General features: G+C 42.9%; 1 long non-coding RNA gene and 1 pseudogene across 1 annotated transcript in view; both read left to right on the top strand.

Annotated features, from left to right (window-relative positions):
* The first annotated feature begins 724 nt into the window (after nucleotides 1–724).
* On the top strand, nucleotides 725–1,260 carry LOC115083388 (annotated as a pseudogene).
* Nucleotides 1,261–4,171: 2,911 nt separating this feature from the next.
* LOC115085386 overlaps nucleotides 4,172–22,186 on the top strand; it is a 99,625-nt gene continuing 81,610 nt past the window's right edge. The window contains exons 1-2 of the long non-coding RNA XR_003854819.1: nucleotides 4,172–4,196; nucleotides 15,540–15,652. This is a non-coding gene — a long non-coding RNA (uncharacterized LOC115085386). The remainder of the gene's footprint in view (nucleotides 4,197–15,539; nucleotides 15,653–22,186) is intronic.

Below are 22,186 nucleotides of genomic sequence, written 5' to 3'. Positions count from 1 at the left end.
GATGCATAGATCTTTTTATTGGGTGGTAACTCCTAATATGGGAGCTAACATCGTGTAACTACAAAATGGGTTATTTTTCCCTATATTGCAACACTTTGCACTTGTCCACATTATTTCATCTGCCATTTGGATGCCTAGGATTCCAGTTTCGCAAGGTCCTCCTGCAATTTTTCACAATCCACTTGTGATTTAACTATGAATAATTTTGTATCATTTGCAAATTTGATTACCTCTCTCGTCGTATTCCTTTCCAGATCATTTATAAATATATTGAAAAGCACTGGTTGTAGTCCAGATCCCTGAGGCACTCCACTGTTTACCCTTTTCCACTGAGAAAATTGACCATTTAATCCTGCTCTCTGTTTTCTGTCTTTAAACCAGTTTATAATCCACAAAAGGACTTTGCCTCCTATCCCATAACTTTTTAGTTTTTTTAGAAGCTTCTCATGAGAGACTTTGTCAAACATCTTTTGAAAATCCAAATGCACTACATCTATCGGTTCACCTTTATCCATATGTATATTAACCCCTTCAAAAAAATGAAGCAGATTTGTGAAGCCAGCCTTGCTGGCTTTGTTCCATTAAATCATGTCTTTTTATAAGCTCTGTGATTTTGATCTTTAGAATAGTTTCCTCTATTTTTCCAGGACTAAAGTCAGGCTCACTGGTCTATAGTTTCCTGGATCACCCTTGCACAGTTCCTGGAATGTGGCTTCTTTTTGACCTAGTACGACGGCCTGAGGAGAAAATGGCGGCATTGATCGGGCTCAGGCAGAAAGTGCGCTACTTCAGTACCAGTGTGATCAGGCTAGTGTCACAGCTAGTTAAGCCTCCAATACAGATATATGGACTGGAGGGTCACTATGATACTGCCCTCTACTCTGCAGCCTCAAAGCAGATGAAGCTGGAACAGGTGGAGAAGGAGCTCAGCAGAGTATTGGCACTCATCTAGGACTCCAAAATGTCTGCCATCCTCATGAATCCTCATGTGAAATGGGCCCTCAAACAGAAAAATGTGCCTGATACGTTAGCAAAAGAGAAGCTGTCCCTTGTCACCATTACCTTTATCAATGTGCTTGTTGAGAATGGATGCCTGAGCCAGACTCCAGCTGTGATTGGTCTTTCAGTAAAATTATGAGTGCGCACCATGGAGAAGTGTTGTGCACTGTCACAACTGCTGGGCCCTTGGAATCTTCTACTCTTACAGAATTAAAAACTGCTCTGAATGGTTTCCTATCCATTTCCTGGAGCCCTATTTAAATATTGGGGTTACATTGGCCACCCTCTAGTCTTAAAATTTTCCAAACATCAGTAAAATATTTCAAAACAGCAGACACATCAAATAACATCCAATAATTAAAACTAAGTCTAAAAAGAAATCCCCTGCTTTCTATACCTGGGAACTTTAGACTCCAGACAACCTGAGATTGTCATGGATTATCAGGATAAGAGGTGTGCACAACCTTCTACTCTAAGAATCATAAGAACATAAGAAATTTGCCATGCTGGGTCAGATCAAGGGTCCCAAGCCCGGCATCCTGTTTCCAACAGAGGCCAAACCAAGCCACAAGAACCTGGCAAGTACCCAAACACCAAGAAGATCCCATGCTACTGATGCAATTAATAGCAGTGGCTATTCCCTAAGTAAACTTGATTAATAGCCATGAATGGACTTCTCCTCCAAGCACTTATCCAAACCTTTTTTTGAACCTTAACTGCACTAACTGCACTAACCACATCCTCTGGCAACAAATTCCAGAGCTTAATTGTGCATTGAGTGAAAAATAATTTTCTATGATTAGTCTTAAATGTCTTAAATGTGCTACTTGCTAAATTCATGGACTTCCCCCTAGTCCTTCTATTATTCAAAAGTGATAAATAAACGATACACATCTACTCGTTCAAGACCCCTCATGATCTTAAAGACCTCTATTATATCCCCCCTCAGCCATCTCTTCTCCAAGCTGAACAGTGGAAAAGGGTAACAGTGGAGTGCCTCAGGGATCTGTACTTGGACTGGCTGCTTGGACTGGCTGCTTTAAATATATTTATAAATGATCTGGAAAGGAATACGATGAGTGAGGTTATCAAATTTGTGCATGATACAAAATTATTCAGACTAGTTAAATCACAAGCGGATTGTGATCCATTACAGGAGGACCTTGCAAGACTGGAAGATTGGGCATCCAAATGGCAAATGAAATTTAATGTGGACAAGTGCAAGTTGTTGCATATAGGGAAAAATAACCCTTGCTGTACTTACACGATGTTAGATTCCATATTAGGAGCTACCACCCAGGAAAAAGATCTAGGCATCATAGTGGATAATACTTTGAAATCGTCAGCTCAGTGTGTGGCAACAGAATGCTAGGAATTATTAGGAAGGGAATGGTTTAATAAAACGGAAAATGTCATAATGCCTCTGTATCGCACCTTGAATACTGTGTACAATTCTGGTCGCCGCATCTCAAAAAAGATATAGTTGCAATGGAGAAGCTACAGAGAAGGGCGACCAAAATGATAAAGGATGGAACAGCTCCCCTATGAGAAAGACTAAAGAGGTTAGGACTTTTCAGCTTGGAGAAGAGACGACTGAGGAGGGATTGATATAGGTGTTTAAAATCATGAGAGGCCTAGAACGGGTAGATGTGAATCGGTTATTTACTCTTTCAGATATAGAAGACTAGGGGGCACTCCTTCAGTACCCTAGAATGCATACCGTCCGGTCCAGATGATTTGCTACTCTTTAGTTTGTCAATCTGGCCTACTTCATCTTCCGGTTCACAGTGATTTTTGTTCCAAAAAGGATTGTAACCAATCTAAGAATGTCCATCTGATCAATTGTGTCAAATGCTGACAATAAGGTCCAATAGGACAACAATCTTTCCCTTAATAAATACATAAACATCCATCCATAAATAAAACAGAATCATGTAAAACCAATTTGATTATGTACCATTGTTTTTGCCTTTAGTAGGGTGCTATATAAATTTGGCAAATAAATAAAATGAATAAGGTTGGGGGTGGAGGTTTCCTTACCCTTGAACTGGTCCCAGACCCACTACTTCCACCCCATTCTCCTTAAAATTCCTTGACTAATTCTGTAGGGAAGTAAGAATAATTTTATTCTTTTCCCACTCCATTCCTGTTTTCCCTTGCATTTTCCTTCTTGACAGTATCTATGTAATCAGTTTAACTTTCACCTTCTGAAACATGTCCAATCAGTTCCCTGAAATCTGGACGGGGGGGGGGGGGGGGGGGGGGGGAAGAGGGTCCCAAGCATTACTCTATCCAGTTCACAGTCTGCGACTGGGGGGGGGGGGGGCACTATCTTCCTGTGGAACTTTTATTATTCTTGGTAGAGCAGAACACACTTTGAAGTCTGGAGATTTCACCCTTGGTTCCATCATTCCATTTTCTTCTGGTAACTTCAGCTCTCACCTGGTTGATAAGAGAGTAGAGTTGTTCATATTGTGCAGTGTTCAGGTTGATGAATGGGGTATCTGCACATACTCTTTTGTTGGGCAATGAATAGCATATTTCTATGGTGTCATCCTTGGGAATATTGAGTTTACTAGATGGTAGATTTGTGAGTGATGTTTGAATGCTTTGATTTATATGTCGTGTGAGGTGGCATTTTGTTTATAAATTGATCATCCTTATATTTCCTTGTTGGCATTCATTGTATAAGGATATGGATGCTTTTCTTTGTTATAATGGATTCTGATGTGTTAGGAAACTTAACATCATGACCCAGTAAACTAATTCTGTACTTAGATAAATAGCATGGATATTATTTGAGAGCATTACGTTACAGAAAAAGTGATAACCATAAAGGTGAACAAGCTGCTGAATGGAGAAAAATAATGAATGCTAACACATAACCTCAAAACAGAACAATAGATACCATCTAAGAATTGAGCTACAGTATTTTGACCTTTTTCGCAAGAAGAGTAAATAGAGGCTTAAAACGACAAGGACAAATGTCATGTTAATTCATTGGTGACTTCAAATGTGCTTACCCTTGAGAAAACTCCAAGGCCTAGTACACTGATAGTGTTTAAAAATAAAATAGTGAATGCTTTTTGCCAAAACACACTTTAGATTAGACTTTAGATATGAGACAGCCTTTGTATTTTTTTTTCCAGGGGAAGTCCAAGATGATACCTTGTTTAATCCCAACACTTTATTACCAGGTAGGTATTATTCCTCGCATTGCATACTATACATGAAAACATCATACTGTCATGCATGTTTTCACTGCTGATCTCATGAATGGAGAATGATCATTTGGAAGGCAGATGGATTTGAGGTTTCCTTGAAGGAACTCATTTTTGGGAGGTCATCCTGATGATTATGAGTGCTTTTCAGTCCTTTGGAATGGGACCGGTATGCAGGCAAAAAGAAGTATTAACTATATTTGATAACTGTTTTGCTTTTAGTGTTCCACTAACAATAACACTGGATTTGAAAGCCAACCCTTTCGAATCATTCCCACCCCATTCTGTACCTTTTTTTCCATGTATTTTCATTGTTGCTCTCTATTTCTAAAGGTATAATGGGAGTAGAGAGGTACCATATTAGTCTCTCAATTATCCATTAGCTATAATGAGTGCTTCTCTAAACTTGCACAAAGGCAAAAAGGCAAGTGAGAAAGAGACAAAGGTAAATAAATTATACTAGCAACTGTACCTGTTCTACGCTCGGGCAGCGAGCCTTTTTATTGGCACATATGCTCTTGTATGGAAGCGTTATCTGAAAAGGAAAATGAAATTGTTTTCACCCAGGGCAAGGGACGTGGAGTCACATTTGCTAAAGCCAGGGCTATCGGCGTTAGCTTCGCGTTCCTCTTTACTCTTGGGGGAATTCTGCGGAAAAAAAATTTAAAATTCTGCACACAAAAACTGAGAATTCTTCGCAAAAAAACTGAAAATTATGCAAAATTATGCAAACTTTATATTGGTCAAAATAACACAATTGACATGACAGTCTTTAAGTAATTACAGTTTAAATTATTAAAGAAAAAAGTTATTACTTAAAGTTGCAGAATTTTAAATATTTTGAGCAGAATTCCCTAGAAATTCACTGTAAGAGTGTCCCTTCCACACCACATCCCCTCATATAGCTCTCTCTCTGAAAACCCACACTCAAGCATCCCCCGCACTCCCCCCTCTTACCAACCAAGCTGTCTCTCGCACTCCCCCATACCCATCCTCCTCTCTCGTACACACGTTCTCTCTCACTGGCATCCCATTCTCCTCATATAGGGTTCCCTTTCTATGAAACCCACATTCAAGCATCCCCTCACCCACCCTCTCTTACCCTCCCATGCTCTCTGTCACACCCTCCCCACCCCCCTCTTACCAACCATGCTCTCTGTTACCCCCCCTCTCACACACACATTCTCTCTCACCGGCATCCCCCCCATGCTCTCTCTCACACCCTCTTGCTCTCTCCCACCCTTCCCTCCCTGACCACACATTCTCTCTCACCAGCATGCCACGGGACCCGTGCCGTTCGCAGCGAAGATGAAGGCCCGGTGCCGCCATTCACAGCACAAGGGGGCCTTCCATTTTCGCCTTAAACAGAAAATAGCAGCAGAGACCCTGGCATGCCGCGAACGGAGCGCGTTCCGATGTGGCACACGGGGGCCTTCATCTTCGCCACGAACGGTTGCACCAGGCCTTCATCTTTGCCGCGAATGGAGCGTGTGCCACGGGATGCGCTTCGTTCGCGGCAATGCCAGGGTCTCCTCAGCTATTTTCAGCCTGTCCCGCGATAGCTGCTGCAGAATTCCCCCAGGAGTACCTCTTTTACCTGGTGTTGCGGCGGGTTTGAGCTTCCAAGGCATCCAGTGAGCCGCCTGCGCCCCAAGCCCGATATATGATAGCGCCATCTATCGGCGGGCTGGAGAACATGCGCGAGCACTGACGGACACACTACCAAGCCTGATATGTTATGGATAATTCCTCCTTCATCTATGCCTCTTCCATAGATCAGCTGTGTTGTTGTTGGAACTCATTAATGGAGGATTCACTCAGTCTACCTTTAGAGTATATTTTAAAAAAAGGAGGGAATGGCTTCTAAAGAATCACAACCAGACAGCATACAACAATTCCATGAGGGGGAGGGGGGCTGTAGAGCGAGTTCTGTTCTGACTGTTTTTTCGGAGTTAATAGAAAGAAAATTGATAGGTAAAAAAATTTCTCTTCAGTTAATGCACCTCAAGCTGTCAATACCATTGGGATATATCTTAGCAGTACCTTACTGGGCTTAGCAAACCTCATCTGCCGAAGGCTACATCTACAAAGGTCTATGTGTCTGTCCTGTGGTACTTTATGGAACTGTGTACAGAACTCTAGGTAGATGCATTGCATATCTTCTCAACTCAGGTGTGAATGTTTTTCACAGAAGATGTTGTTTTTCTAGTAAAATGCACTGCAATGAAGCTTGAAGGCAATAGGTGTTCTGTAGATTGGTAATGTTTTGTTTTCAGCCCCAACCTAGACAAAAAGTTACAGAGATTTTTAGAAAAAAACAAAACAGAGAGTTAAAGAAGTATGCTCTCTGAAGATTCAGAAAGTAGAACTTTGCGTCCCTAGGAAAAAAGACCATGAACAAAACATAGGCAAGACAAATTTTTGGTTAACCTGAAAACTCAAATTAAGATCTGTGACAAAGCTTGGAACAATGCACAACAAAACTTTGTCAACAAAGTATTTAAAAAAAAAAAAAAAGAGAAGCAAACTAAGGCCATTGTAACTAAACAAACTGCTGCCATGAAAAAACCATCTTAAAGATAAAAAAAAAATCAAAGAAAACCACTAATATATTAAGAATCAAATGATACAAGCATCTGTAAAAGAGATATGCTGAAAGGGTGAAAGAAAATGAAAGAGGGCTTGTAAAAACTGGAGGAATGGTCCAGGGTTTCAAAAATGAGCTTCATTGCTAAAAAGTGTTAAATCATGAATTTGAGATGCAAAAATCCATGTTAGAAGGACAAGTACAGGAAATGACAAACAAAAAAAGATCTAGGAATATCATCTGAGATGACTTTAAGGCAGCCATTCTGTGCAGTAAAGCAAGTGGGAAAGATAATAGTATGCTTGATTGCATAAGCAAAGGTATTGTAAGCAAAGTGGACCCTTGCTGCTGTGGCGAGGTTGATGCAGCCAAGCCCCGTAGGCCCTCACCACAGCTGGTGGAGGTTCTCTTGTGGGAGACTGGTCTAGGGCTTCATCTTTACCAGCCCCTTTCCCTGCAGGTTGAGCCCTTGGATTCCGGGGGCTAGCAGGACTTAGCCGAGAGTCTCACAGAGAATGGGTAAGTGATAGTCCAGGGCCAGGCAAGGGTCAGAGGCAGATAGCAAGTAACAAGGTCAATGTCTAGGCATGGGGTCAATGGCAAGGAGCAATCTTGGGTAGTCAGAGTTCAGGCTATGGGTCAGCAGTGGGTGGCAATCCAGAATAGTCCATGTCCAGGCAAGGGGTTGAGAAGGGCAAGGGTAAAGCCGGACAAGTTGGAAGAATGGCACAAGGCTGGAAGGATGAGACAAGGCTGACAGGATGAGGCAAGGCTGGAAGGATGAGGCAAGCTGGAAGGATAAGGCAAGGCAGGCTGTTGTTGTCTGTGGAGAGCATCCTGAAGCATCCAGTATCCCCCATCAAATAAACTTGCCATAAAGTGGGCTGGATTTTCAAAGGATTTACGCGTGTAGGGGGGATTACGCGCACTGGGCCTATTTTATAAAGGCCCAGCGACGCACATAAAGCCCCGGGATGCATCTAAGTCATGGGGCTTTACAAAAGGGGCGGTCCGGGGTGGGGCAGAGGCAGCAGCCATTTGCCGCTGTTTCGGAGGATCGTGTTACGTCAGGCTGCCGGCACGCACAAAAGGTAGAATAACAATTTGGGGGGGTTAGAGTAGGGCTGGGTGGGGGAAAGGTTAGGGGAAGGGGTGAGAAGGTTAGTTTAGGGGGAAGGGAACTGGGGAAACCCGCAGGCATCGGCGCGCTCAGGGTGCACAATTGTGCACCCCCTTGCGCGCACCAACCCTGATTTTATAACATGCGCCCGTATGCTATAAAATCTGGTGTACATGTATGCGCACCGGGTAGTATGTGCACATGTACACCCACGCATATTTTTTAAAATCTACCCCAATAGATTTAAGAGGACAAGCCAGGTAAGAAAATGTATTTTTATTGCCCCAGTAGGGCATGATAGGTGTGTCTGATAGAAGGCCTCATTTTATTGTGTGCGATAAAAACTGCACTATTAGCCGCAATCTGAGATAATGGCTGTGGACCTGTGATAAAACCTTTTTTCCCTTGTAACGCAAAAAAAAAAAAAAGTTGTATTTATTTCTGACATTAAATCCCACGTATTAAACTATCATGGAATGTGGTAGGATGCCTTAATTTGCATTAACTCCTCCCACTTGCATACTAAGATTAAAATGTGCATGCTAGCTTGTGTTGTGCTATTTATTGCATGCGCAACATGTGTTAGACCTCATTTAACTCGCGTTAAAGCCCGTACGCATTTTGATGACCTACCCCGTAAATTTGTACCCGAAGCAATGGAGCGTGAAGTGACTTGCCCAAGGTCACAAGGAGTGGCAGAGGAAACATGAGCGAAACTTCTTTACTAAGAGGTTGGTAGATGCCTGGAATGACCTATAATCAGAGGAAATGGAAACCAGTACTGTGACAGAATTCAGGCATGCTTGAGACAAATATAAAGGCCAGCAGAAGGAGCAAATTTGTCCATATAATATTACTCACAAAATCCCAGTTTGCACTACCTTTATCCTCACTAACAAGAGGCATTCTGGGACGAGGGGAGTTGGGGCAGTGAATGCATTAGCTTGCAATTTTTGAAAAAGTGTATGCCTAAATATACCTGCACCAAATATATTTCCTGAGCAGGTGTAACTTTTGGCATTTACATGTTTACACTGGGACAACCCACACATTTTCAAAGCAGATTTATGCACATGCCTTGAAAATTGGGGCACAAGTCTTCAGACTGTTATAAAATTACCCTCAAAGGCATGCACATAAATTAACCCAAATAAGCTACACTCTTCTAAAAGAAGGTGTAACTTTATGCAAGTTAATCTATATGAATACTGGGCCAAATACTTGAGCATTTTCAAAGAAAACTTATGCACACAAGTTACATGCAGAATTTAGCTCTGCCACCATAGTTACAAAATTACCTCCCTAAGTCCAAGTCACTTTTTTTGTGAGGAGATGACTCATAACCATTTTACCTTTATCGTTTGATCCAGATTCCTCCAGGTCTACCAGAGAGCTGGGGAAGTCAGGAGAACGTACCCTGAAAGTCATTAGGGGAAAGAGCGGACCTAGTCGTCATTGACCTGAGAATTTCATCTTATGATGGTCTCCCAGGGTATATTAACCATGTGACCTCTGGAGGAGGATGCAGAATGCATAGAGGGACTTGTGCCTTGGATTAGAGACTCTCCAAAACAAAGGATAGAATTCTATGAGAAGGGCAGAAGGAACTTAATTTCACGGTTTGCAACATGTTATCACATTTTGGGCAGTGTTTCCCTCACTTGGAGACCTTGCTTTTCTCCCTACGGAGTGACCCTAGTTTGGGCTCACCCAGCATAGCATATTGCTTTTCTGGAAGACATTGCAGCTTTTTGCTGAGGTAGAAGTGGATATTGATCAGAAGACTGTGCTGAGGTAATGGGAGCTATGATTGGCCAAGTGGCTGGCTTGGAGCACTTCAGGGACACTATGCCCAAGAAACTTAACTAAAGTTTGGTGGTTATTTTGAAAGCTGATTAGTTCCAGGCAAGCAGCTCTGGGATCCCAGGCAAGATAGACCATCTTGTTTTATGGATCCAACTGCCTGCTGCAGCCCTGCGAGGCATAACATATCAGGGACCATTCCAGCCTCTCAAGAACCTCCTCCAAGACCAGCAGTTCCCTGCCTGACAGCAACAATGCATGATGGATTGATTCAACTGTGCTATTATCACTGACAGAAGCACTAAATCACTAGTGCTGTCTCTGGTTTGCAGTATAAGCACCTCTTAGAAACATACAAAATCATAAAACTTTAAAAAGTATGGCCCTATTGCACAGATGAAGATCGTTGTCTATCCCTACTGAGGCCTGTTATTACTGTGGCCGCAGGTGGCCGCGGCCGACCCAACTCACATCCTGCCATTCCTGGCCCTCCACTCCAGGTGAACTCACGGCTCTGGCCAGCCACTGTCGCCATGCTGTTTCCGGTCCTCCCTGCTTCCACATGGTGGCTAGGATGCCGCCAACCCATGCTCCGACTCCGCGCCATCTATTCTCTACTTAAAGGGCCAATGGCTGGAACTCCTGGGCTGTCCCAGACTGATGACATCATTACCTTGTGATATTTAAGCACCTTCTTTGGCCTACACAAACTGACTTGGCAACGAGTTCCCTGACCTCTCTGGTGCTTGTTCCTGTCCTCTCCGTACCCACAGTTCCTGCCTTGGATCTCCACTCTCTGATCTGGACTCTGGCTAAGTACACGCTCCTCAGGGGCCTGCTGGTGCTTCTTTCCGGAGACCTGGTCTCCAGGCTTCCCCGCTCCTCGGGTAGCACCAGCATTGCCTATCAGAGATCCCGTCTCTATGCTTTCCCCGCTCCTTGAGGCAGGCCTCTACTTAACCACACCGGAGAACTTTGACTCTACACTTCTACTTCTCCGCTCCTCAGGGCAGCCTCTTCCGTCACTTCACCAAAGACTTGAACTCTACACTTCCCCGCTCCTCGGGGCAGTCCTCTACGTCACTACACCAGTAGCTTCACTCTACGCTTCCTTCCTCCCCGCTCCGCAGGCAGTGTACGTCACTACATCAGAGACCTTGATTCTGCGCTTCCCTCTCCTCGGTGGCGCCCTAACGTTCGTCATTAACCAGAGATTCTGTTTGCTACGCTTCCCACCCCTCAGAAGCAGTCGCTACCATCTACATTGTTCCTCAGAGATTCTGTCTCCACACTCCCCGCTCCTTGGGGCCTGCCCAGCGTACCTCTGCCTTGGAGGTTCCTTCTCTGGTACATCGTATCTCAGACCTGCCAAGTACTGCGACTCTTCTGAACTGTGCCTCTCTATCCGTTTTCCTCGCAGTATAACCAGTGCAGGCACCTGCGATCATATGGCAGTGACACAGGACGTCTCCTTCTCTACTGAACCATAGTTGTGTCTCTGCTGCAGCTGACCTCGCCTCCCGATGATGGGACCTGTGGGGTCCTATCCCTCAGGTAGCATGAAACCTCCACCTCGGCCAAGGGTCCACGAACCCACAAACCTAACAAGGCCAGATGAAACATTCTGGAAGGAAGGAGCTGTGCTGCTAAGAATCAAATGGAGGAGCAGGAGGAGTTGAAAGGTCTGCTGTACCAGTACCCAGTCTATTACACTCACCAAACAAGATATACCCTAATGATCCTGATTTTAAAACTGTTTGTATTTTATGACACAAATTCCTAAGTTTAGTTTGGTTATAGTGGACAAGACAGCCGTCCACTGAGGAGTGGTGCTCAGAGCCTCTCTCTCCATTTTCCTCTTTTTTTGGATTATCTCTTTTCTAAATCCTCACACCAAGAGGAAATCCAAATTGAGGGAGAATATTACCAGCTCTCTCTCGTTGGACTAGCTCCAACCCCGGATTGAGGGGTTCTTCGCCACGATTGCCAGCATTACCTCCCATAGCAATGGCCATTGCAGAGGACAATGGTGAGTGGAAGTCTCCCCTGCTGGCAGAAGAGGATCTCTCTCAGCCCGGGATCACTGGCCCTCACCATCTCACCCTCACCATGGAATGCCTCTGCCATCGGTCTTATTGTCAGCTCCCTTGGAAGTGAGTCGGGGAGTTCCGACTTTGTCATGGGCGGTTGCGGAGGATTCTGGAAGCTCTATTTTTTCTCCCACAATGGTGACCTTGTATATTGCTGAAAAGAATGCCCCTGGTTCAGGGGCTATCGGAGCAATAATTTCTTCGCCTTCAGCCCTAACATTGGCCCTCCTAATGGTCTGAGTGAAGGTGTGTTTCAGAATGGAGGTGATGTGATGAATATCCTGGTTGACAAGCTTGGACTAAGTAAACCATCTGTGATTACCTTAGAAGTCCTATGGAATGCCTTAGTGACTTTGGAAACCTCCATTTCTTCACTAACTAAGGTTATTTTAGATACCAAAAGCTGAGTTTTACTTAATAATAATTCAGTTTCATCCCAGGAATCAAGCTTTTGGCATTGGATACTCGTTTTTGTTACCTTGAAAAAGCTCAGCAAAATGTGGTTAAGTTTGATTTGTTATATACTAGGAATTTTGAGAATATTGAAAATGCTTTGCGGTCTCTTATTTGAGAATTCTAAATTTTCCTGTTATTAAATTGATTTCTCCTGCAGATTTGTTTAGGAACTATATTTCTCAAATTTTAAAAATTCATAATTCTGTGATGCTTGTAATAACTAAGGCATATTACTTGCCTCAATCTGAAGAAGTTCCCGGTGATAATTTGGCTGTGGGTACTCCTTTGGTCCTTAGAAATCTCCTTGAAAATTCTGTCAATAGATATTTTGCAACAAGGAACTTTGTGTTGTTTGCTTTTTCGTGTGATTGAAATAATGTTTCTATGCTTTTTTTTTTTGTAATGGTCAAAAAACTATGGATATATCCTGATTTCACTAGAGCTACCCAACTTTTCGGGCCGATACAGTAAAGCGCAGCCGCGGTTACCCTGTTTTTTAACCTGCTATGGACGCACATTTTGGATGCGTAAGGCTAACCCGCGATTCAGTATCCAGTTTTACGCGTCCTTACCACTTGCCGAAATGGACGCGTATCCATCTCTGCCCGCCACATGTATATGATATGTTAATGATCGATTTAGCTCCGATACAGTAACGTGCATCCAAATTATCGCCTTTTTAACCAGCTTATTTGCCGTGTCTTTACCGGCATATTTACCGCCTACCCTGACCCTGGCATTAGTGTGGTGTTCAGTCAGCTTCGTACCGGACAGCGCCATGGACAACATGTATATTATTGCTCTGGCGCTATTTTCATTTGGTTGAGAAGCAGAATGAGAAATGCTCGAATGAGAAATGCTTGAAATGCTCGGCAGATTGGAGAGGCGAACAGGGGAGCCCAGCAGCAAGGAGAAACCCATCCGACCGGAGAACCCAGCAGCAAGACCGGAAGAAGTATATGATATGTTTCGGTTTGAACTGTAACCATCCATCCATCTCTGGGCATCTCTGAAGCTCCGGACATGGACGCCTTTATGGATGCCGGAGAGATGGGCGTCCACTAGGCATCCTGAGGCTCCGGGTCCAGCGGAGACATGGACGCCTCTACGGCGCCGGAGAGATGGACCCGGAGCCTCAAGTGTCCTGAGGCTCCGGGTCCAGCGGAGACTGGACGCCTCTATGGACGCCTATACGGAATCTCTACAGACATTTCAGTCATGGACATTTGGAAAGAGACAGGAACGTCCATGAATGGAAGCCGCGACCTCGGACATCCAAGGTCGCGGCATCCGTTCATAGACCTTCCCGCCTGTATCTGGGCATCCATGATCGGAGGCCGCGCTGCCTTGAGCGCCCGGCCGGATGTCCAAGGTCGCCGGCTTGGATGTCTGGCCGGGCACTGAAGGCAGCGGGGCCTACAGGAGGGAAGTCCATGAACAGAAGCCGTGACCTTGGCATCTGTTCATGGACCTTCACACCTGTATCCGGGCATCAATAATCGGAGGCCATGCTGCCTTGAGCGCCCAGCCGGACGTCCAAGGTCGCGGCTTGGACGTCCGGCCGGGTGCTCAAGGCAGCAGGGTCTGTAGAAAAGAACCATCCACTTACCTGGTGGAATGACATTTGAAATGACAGGTACCAGCGCACCCTGGATACTGTATAGGCGCTGCACACCGCTCTCTACAGTAAAATGGATTGCGAACGCCTACTGCTTTCAATGACATGCTTTGGACGCTGCTTGGATTTGCGTCTAATTTGAATACTGAATCGAGCGGCTTTTTAACCAAGATGTGCGCGCGGCAAACAAGGGTGCGCCCGGCACTGCCACACTGTTTCTTATGCGTCCTTACTGTATCGGCCAGTTTGTTGTAAAACATTTCTTTCTATGCGCTCTGAGGTGTTGCCTAAGGGGGTCAATTTGTTTTACGATACCCATGTAAATGTTCTATTAGACATAATTATATTTTTTTAAAACCATTCCAACTTCGGTTGTTCATAGATTCACATCTTCAATAGCCTTTCTTATAGTCTGGCTTTATAAAGTATACTGGTGTATATCTTCTGACTCTGCCTTTTTCTTAATTTCATGGTGTTAATATTCTCTTAATTTTCCCTTGTCTCCCTTATTTTCCTGTTACTATATGAGGATGCTTGATCTATTTCATTTTCTTTTAACTATCATGATATTACTTGTATTCAATATTGCATACCTTATGTTACCATACAAGGTATTGTATTTAGTTTGAAATTCATAATTAAAAAAAAATGTTTTGTTAATTTTTAGCTTGACCGTTTCAAAATATATAACTTTGTTTTCGGTTTTTTTTTATTAGTCATTTTATTTGTTTATTGCTGTATTTCTAGAACACACCTCCCTAAGGGGGTCATTTTCTAATGGAATCGCACGAGAAAAGGGACTTTTCATGTGCGATAGCTAAATCAGGGCAGAGTCAGGGTGGAGTCTGCACCGGAAGGGGGGGAGACGGGGCGGTGTCGGGGCGGACTCCGCGATGATTTCGCTAGTGGCGATAAAGTAGGACCCCTCATTGCTGCCAGTAGCGCGCCCAATAGCACCTCCTTTTACGATGGCGCTATTGGGTACGAAAGCCGGCAGCGATGATACCGCGGTGGTGTGATCGCTGCCGACTTTCGCGGCCCGCCCCCCGTTAGCGCCAGGATTCAGGAAGCCACGGTAGTTTAGAAAATCCGGCCCTAAGAAGTTTAAAAAGCAGTATATAACATAATTACATATAATAGATCACAGAATAAAAATAAAAAGCATGTATTCCCTAATGGCTAACCAATGCCTGGTTGTATAATAAAAATTTTTTAGGTTTAAACATTGCTTAGACCAGGGGTCGGCAATTTTTGAATAGATGCCACTTTGGTGGCACATGAACACATTCAACCTGATGCATCGCTTCATGACTGGTCAATAATTCCGGCTCCTTGAACTCAAAGGTTGGCTGCACTGATATTTCGATCAGATCAGTGTGCTGGATGGATGTGCAAATGTTTCCAGTGATGTTAGTATTGTGAATGAGTCATGATGACTTGTTGGGCAGAGTCAGGATCCCATCGGTCCTCTTCTCTCCCTTCTCCAGAGGCAGATTTCATTAGGGAGGATACCTCCACAGCCTACAGATTGAGATAACATTATTGACCTCTAGTTTAAACTTTAGGGTTGCTATTCTGAAGTGAATGTGTACCTCAGCACCAATGAAAATAATTCCATTTGAGTAACAATGGTTTTGATGTTTAGATCCTCTTCTGCGTGATTATTGGGTGTATGAAGGGTCTCTTACCATTCCACCATGCTGTGAAGGTGTCACTTGGATCCTATTCCGATACCCTTTGACGATATCTCAAATACAGGTAATGGCTGCATTTAGAATAACCTTGCATGTGGACATGTGCTAAAAGTTTACCCAATGCAAATATTGACAGGGACATTATATACCACAGCCCTTCAGATAAGTGCATGTCATTTTAAGTAAAGGTTAAAACCTTTGAGTGTATTAAAGCTAGGTAAAGGTCAGAAATGAAAAAAAAAATATATATCACTTCTCTTTTATCTGTTTTTGAAATAAATCTTTACCAGAGCAAAAGGGAAAAATCAATGAGTAAAACAAACTCAAGCTGTTGTAAACTGCTGGTTCTCAAATGTCATTGCTTTTGATAGTAAGAGAATAAAGAATGGGTGATAGGATTCTGAAGAAATCATGAAAGTGCTCCGTTATGCCACGGAAAAAAAAAGCATGATGTTGCTGGTTCGCTGCCACACACAGAATTATGTTTGATTTAATGCCCACTTCCATCTGAAATGTTAATTAGTGATAGTGTTTTCCCCACAAGAGAAGTATTCAGTTCTTCACCCTAAACTAATATCACAAGGTATCAGGAGGAATTTTTTGGACTTTACCGATAGCACTTGTAACTTAAGCCTACCTAAAGCATGATGTTGTGTGCTGTAAAAGGATTTTCTATCAGTATAACACTGAAGCCGAGCCAGAACATTTATTTATTTAAAGGCTTTTATATACCGATTGCCGTTCGCACATCGTATCGGTTTACAAAGAGTACAGCGCTTCTAGAATGGAAGATATAAGTTACAAGAATACAGCACTTATAGAGTGAAGCATAACAGATACAAGCATCGTATTGGTTTACAAAGAATGTTGCGCTTATATGAAGCATAACAGATACATGGGGCAAATTGGAATCATATCGGAAGAGTATAACTATGAAGAATTTAAATCAATCAAACTATAAACTATGTACAATCCATTGGTTTACAAAGCACATTGAGCTTATTATACTGTGGCATAACAGTTCCATGGAGCGGTAAGAACCAAATAGAGATAGCATGCAGCATTGTCCTAGCATTCCATGCCTCAGATGTGTTGCAAGGCCTGAAGAATGGGTGACTTCAAGCTTCTGGTGCGTGAAATTGTAAATCTGAAGTATGAGCCCAGTTATCCCTTACTGCTGTATTTATAACCAGTTCCTGTTGAAAACAAATTCTATAGCTATTATGAAAAATTTTGCAAAATCTAAAAGGTGAATTTTAAAAGACCAACGCGAGATATACGAATATGTTGGGCTGGCGCATGCTGAGCAGATCTGAAACGCAGCATGGGAACGCAAGTATCCCTTGCTGCACACACAAACATTTTTTTTAGCAAAAAAGGGGTGGGGCATGGGCGTTCGGGGATTTTGACTTGAAAGAAGTGCGAAAATATTTCAGTGATCCGATGCATGCTGGAGTCCTCTGACATGTAACTTTACTTCTATGGATGGCATGTAAGTAATAAAATAAAAAATCCAGGCATGACAGCAGGGTTTTAAGGGTCAGCGTTAACAGGGGGGAAGTGAGGCAATTAAAACTGGGGGGTTTGGAAGTCCTATCCCTTAACTGGGTGAACTGAGAACAAACTTGGAAAATGGCCAATGGTATTGGTGCGTGTGGCTTTTAAAATCCCCCCACTTACATAGTAGATGTGGCATTTGCACACATAGGCGTATGCCCTCTTAAAATTGCACGTACAAAATTAAAATTAAAAAAAATGTAAATGAAAATTTTAAAAAAATTGCACGTATATCTACATGCGCTCAGAATATTTTGTAACATGCACACATCAGCACAAATGTTATAAAATTGCTGCGTCCCTGGGCATAAGCAGGCAAATGCGTGCACATGTGCGCCCACGCACCTGTTGAAAAGTTACCAACCCTCTGTTGCACGGGCTTTTCTTGTTGTCCTTTCTGTCTTAATTATTTCAGTCGGGTTTTTAAAAGTTCAGGTTCTATCTGAAAATGAGCTGATTATTTAAGGACCTACAATATATGCGGTTGGAAAAATGAATTTCTGAAAACGTTTGGAAATGTGGCGGATCTGTTGTATGATGCATTCATTTATTTATAGTTTTTAAGTCATGCATCCAAGCCCCAGGATGTGTACAAACAAATTATAGCATTATAATCAAGAAATAAATTAGTCATATCAAAAATTCAGCATTCTAATTACAAACACTAATTACTACAATGAATATTACATAGATCATAAAACAGATGTGGGCAGTGTGGCACACATTCTACTATCTATTGTCTTGAGCTGAAAGAAGAAAGCTTAGAGCAGTGGCTGAGAGGGAAAAATTATACTAGCTGGAAATCTAGATACATTTGATCTGAGATTCATGATCAGTGACTCATATTAAACCAGCTATCTTGTTTTTGCGGAGTGACTTTTACCAAGAAACACCTTGATGGAATCTTAGAAAATGTAAAATATTATGCCTGTATTATTGTCATGCTGCAATTACAATGCTACGACTAACCGTTAGCCAATCAAAATTACAAACAACATTTTAGGTCAGTCAGCTCAGCCAATAAAATTTATACTAATAGGCGTACGGAAAACGATTCGCGGCAAGAAATCGATTCCTGAACCCCGCTGGACTCCCAGAAACTTTTGGCCAGCTTGGGGGGGCCTCCTGACCCCCACAAGACTTGCCAAAAGTCCAGCGGGGGTCCGGAACGACCTCCTGCGTCGAATCGTTTTTGTCTATGGCCGCCGCCATTTTGCGGCAGCCATTTTTGCAAAATGGCGCCGGCTGAAGACAAAAGGATTCAATTGAGGGGGCCGTTCCGGACCGCCGCCGTTCTGGACCACCGCTGGATCCCCAGGTAATTTAAAGCATTTGGGGGGGGATTTAATTTAAAGGGTCGGGGGTGGGTTTTAGTGTGCCGGTTTTCCTGCCCTCCCCCTTCCCCCGATTTACGATTTTTTAACGATAAATCGGGGGAATTGGTATTGTCTTGTGGCCCTAACGATTTTTGACGATTTAAAATATATCGGACGATATTTAAATCGTCAAAAAAACGATTCACATCCCTAATCTGCATCCTTCTGGCTCTGTGGAAGATGGTTCCGCTGCACTTCTCGCTTGCTGACCTCCTGTTCTGCTTCTGAAATCCCACTGCATTTGAACTACTTGAGTGAGTCAGGTTTTGGGAGTTCAGGACTTCTCAGTCTAAACTCCTTCCCAAGGTACTTTCTGTTTTCTGCAATGAGATTTCCCCTCTTAACTTTTTCATTCTTTTGCTTGGGCACACGGCAGAACAAGCTTCACCCTTATTCTCTTGCTGTTTAGTTACTCTCTTCTTTTATGGATATATACTCTGTCACAAAGGGGCAATTGCTGTACAGTCATTTTTGCATATTATAGGAACACACAGCAAGGACACTTTGGAGGTAATTTTTCAAATCGCATTAGGGCCTTATCGCATGCAATAAATAACGCATTGCGAGATGCATATGCAAATTTTAAAAATTTACTCAGGTGGGGAAAAGTAGATGAAAATGAGGGGGTGCTTAATGTTACATGCAATAGCATAACGCATGCTATTGCGGGATTTAACTACACCTTTTTTCCTGGCGCTATGCTGTGCATTATGGCCAAAACAGGATTTGCACTAAATCTCCTCAAATCTGTTTCGGGGGGGGAGGGGGAGGAGGGAGAAAGAGAGAGAGAGAGAGAGACTCTGGGGAGGCACACATATTACTCAACTTTTTATACCACTGTAAGAAGGGCCATTTTGAACTCGGGGTGAGGTTTTGGTGGTGGGCTAGGTTTTGGGGGGCACAGTCAGAGGTATGAACAGCACAATAGACATCAGTGAAGATTTCTAGCGATAAAAGGTATAAAAGGATGAGATTTGTACAATGTACTCTCGACCTAACTTGATGCATGCTCTTCCTAGCTGCTAACAAACGAGGGCCTGGATTTTCTAAGGTCGCAGACCTTGGAGAATCCAGCGGTAACGGGGGGGTGGGAGGGCGAAGCCGGGGACGGGCCTGCAAAAGCCGGCAGCAATCGCACCTCCGCGATGCAATTGATGCCGGCTTTTGCACCCAATAGCACCATCATAAAAGGTGGTGCTATTGGGCACGCTACTGCCCAATCAGCGAAGTCATCGCGGAGTCCACCTCAATGCCGCCCCGACTCTTCCCCTTCCGGTGCGGACTGAGTTTGTGCCTAACTAGACAGGAATGAATATCCCTTGTAAGTCAGGGTATGTTAAATACGATCCGATTCTCTAAAATTCACAGCTAATACCCTTCTTAATGCTTGCATTGTGCCAAAGAAAGCTTCCTTCCAGTGTTCATAAGGTGTTATATGCACAGGCAATGTGTCTAGGTGTGTTGTAACTAATCAGACCAGTTGTACTCAATATAATGGAACAATTTCTTCATCTTTCTGCCCCATTTTCTTGGTCTCTGATTGCATCAATTGATACTTGAGGATCTTCTCTATCTCCATTTGATCCACAGAATACTTGTTTGGTATTGACACTTCTATCAACAGTAGTGCCCTTGTGATTTTCTCCTGTATCACAATTCAATATTCTTGCATCTAGCTTTTTATGTGTTGGAATGGGAATGTTACAGGTGATCTCAACATCTTCATTCTCTACAGTTCTCTAAGGTACATGATTCCAGTGCTTTTTTGGTACAGTGGATAAAATTTATACAATTTCTAGTGGATGAGTCATACCACCTAATTATCTTTCTGTGTACACACCTTTCTACATCAGAACTTGTCATCCAGCAACAAGGAGGCCAATATTCAGTTCCATAAATTCAGCGGGATAAATGTCCCACTGATAGCATAAAGTTATGTGGCTACATGTAGCTGGATAATAGCTTTAAAAACAAACTGACTATGTTTGAGTATCTATAAAAGGTATCCAGGTAAGTAGTACTTTGAAAAAAAAAAAAAAGATATGAAGGGGGTCTGTGACCCACTTTTCTCCCTCCCCCCATGAAATGGCATCCATTGCCTTATTGGGCCTTGCTTCCCCCACTCCACTGATTTCAAAAAAAATTTCAAGTTTCGTGGGCCAAGCCACTTCCCCAACCTCCATTTTCCCATTCTCATTAAAAAGAAATTGCGATCCCACCTCAGACCCTACTTGCACCCACCCATTGCAAATAAGTAGTAGACTGGCTACCCCCACCCCCACCCCCACCCAGGCCCTCTCCCATTCCCCTGAAACTTATAATAATTCCCTGCTAGGAATAATTCCCGGCACTACCCGTATCCTCCAACTACTATATCTTACTCTGGGATCACTTGATTGGTTTTAAATTACCATTTCCTAGGACAATAATTTCCCAAATCCTATTTCTTAACGTGACAGTATCTCTAGGACTCCTTTTGCAATGCTCTCTCTTTCTTCAGTGGGCTACTTTCTGCGCAGCACTAGAATGCTTCTGCATTTATGGCTTATCTACCAAGTTTCTTTCTCTGTTTGCGCCTAGTGTATCTGCAATATCTTTAGACATCTCTCCAATTCTTTGTGTGGGTGCCCTATGAATACCGACATCATAATGCAGAAAGAGAGATGTCGTACAAATTAGAAACATATGAGACATGCATTTTTTTGACCGTACTGAAATAGAATCCTCAAAAAATCTCTTAGACATATTTATCTAATTTCATGAAACTTGAGCAAGACTGGATTGCTCCATTAGAAGGGAAGAAGATCAGTGTAGAGTATATTTTCTTTAGGGTCCCTAACAGCAAAGGTACACGTGTTCTTTAAACCTGCATAGAGCAAGCTGATTTTCAAACTCAAGCTATCTGTGTTCACTGTGCTTGAATGTCAAGTCATTAATGGAGCTAAAAGTATGCCTGTACCCCACACAGGCTATAAAATGCTGACATAAAGAACGCACATTAGCAATATACCCAATACATGTGTACATTTTGTAAAATGAATGCCCATACATAGTTTTCAAACACATCTCTGAAACGGCCCCCCATGAACACTTTTTTCCTCTGGCCAAAAGTACACGCATTATGAAAGTACCTTCAAGTGGCTAAATAATCACTTACCCGGATATGGCAGGTGGGTTACTCTAATTTGACTCACATAAAAGCATTTGAAAATTTACCTCGTGGGCATTTCTTACTTAAATTTGACAAGTGGGTGGCACTGCTTCCCTGTTTGGGTTATTTATCTAGGGAACAGTTTTCAAATAGCCCACATACTTTTAAAGTATGGCCACTTTTAATGAACATACTTTATGCTAATTTTCAAGCAGAAAGAACATGGGTACTTTTTCTTTGAAAATTAGTATATGTGCTTAAAGCAACTGAAATTTTTTTTTTTGTGGGTCAGCTGAGAGGGGTAAAATAGTGCACGTACTTGTGAAAGTGCCATGTATGCACACTATTTTCAACTCGGCGCCTAAACATGCCTCTGAGAATGTCCTTTTAATTTGGATAAACGTATCCACCCTATAGAAGACCAATAAGTAGTTTTATCCAGCCAGAGGGAAGCTATTGTCATCCAAACTATTTTAACCAGGGAAATATCTTTGAAGATTGCCCTCATAGTTAG

Source organism: Rhinatrema bivittatum, chromosome 2 (genome assembly GCF_901001135.1).
Source record: "Rhinatrema bivittatum chromosome 2, aRhiBiv1.1, whole genome shotgun sequence".
Taxonomy (NCBI): domain Eukaryota; kingdom Metazoa; phylum Chordata; class Amphibia; order Gymnophiona; family Rhinatrematidae; genus Rhinatrema; species Rhinatrema bivittatum.
Note: the sequence above shows the minus strand (reverse complement) of the source record. Positions and strands in the feature narration are given on the sequence as shown.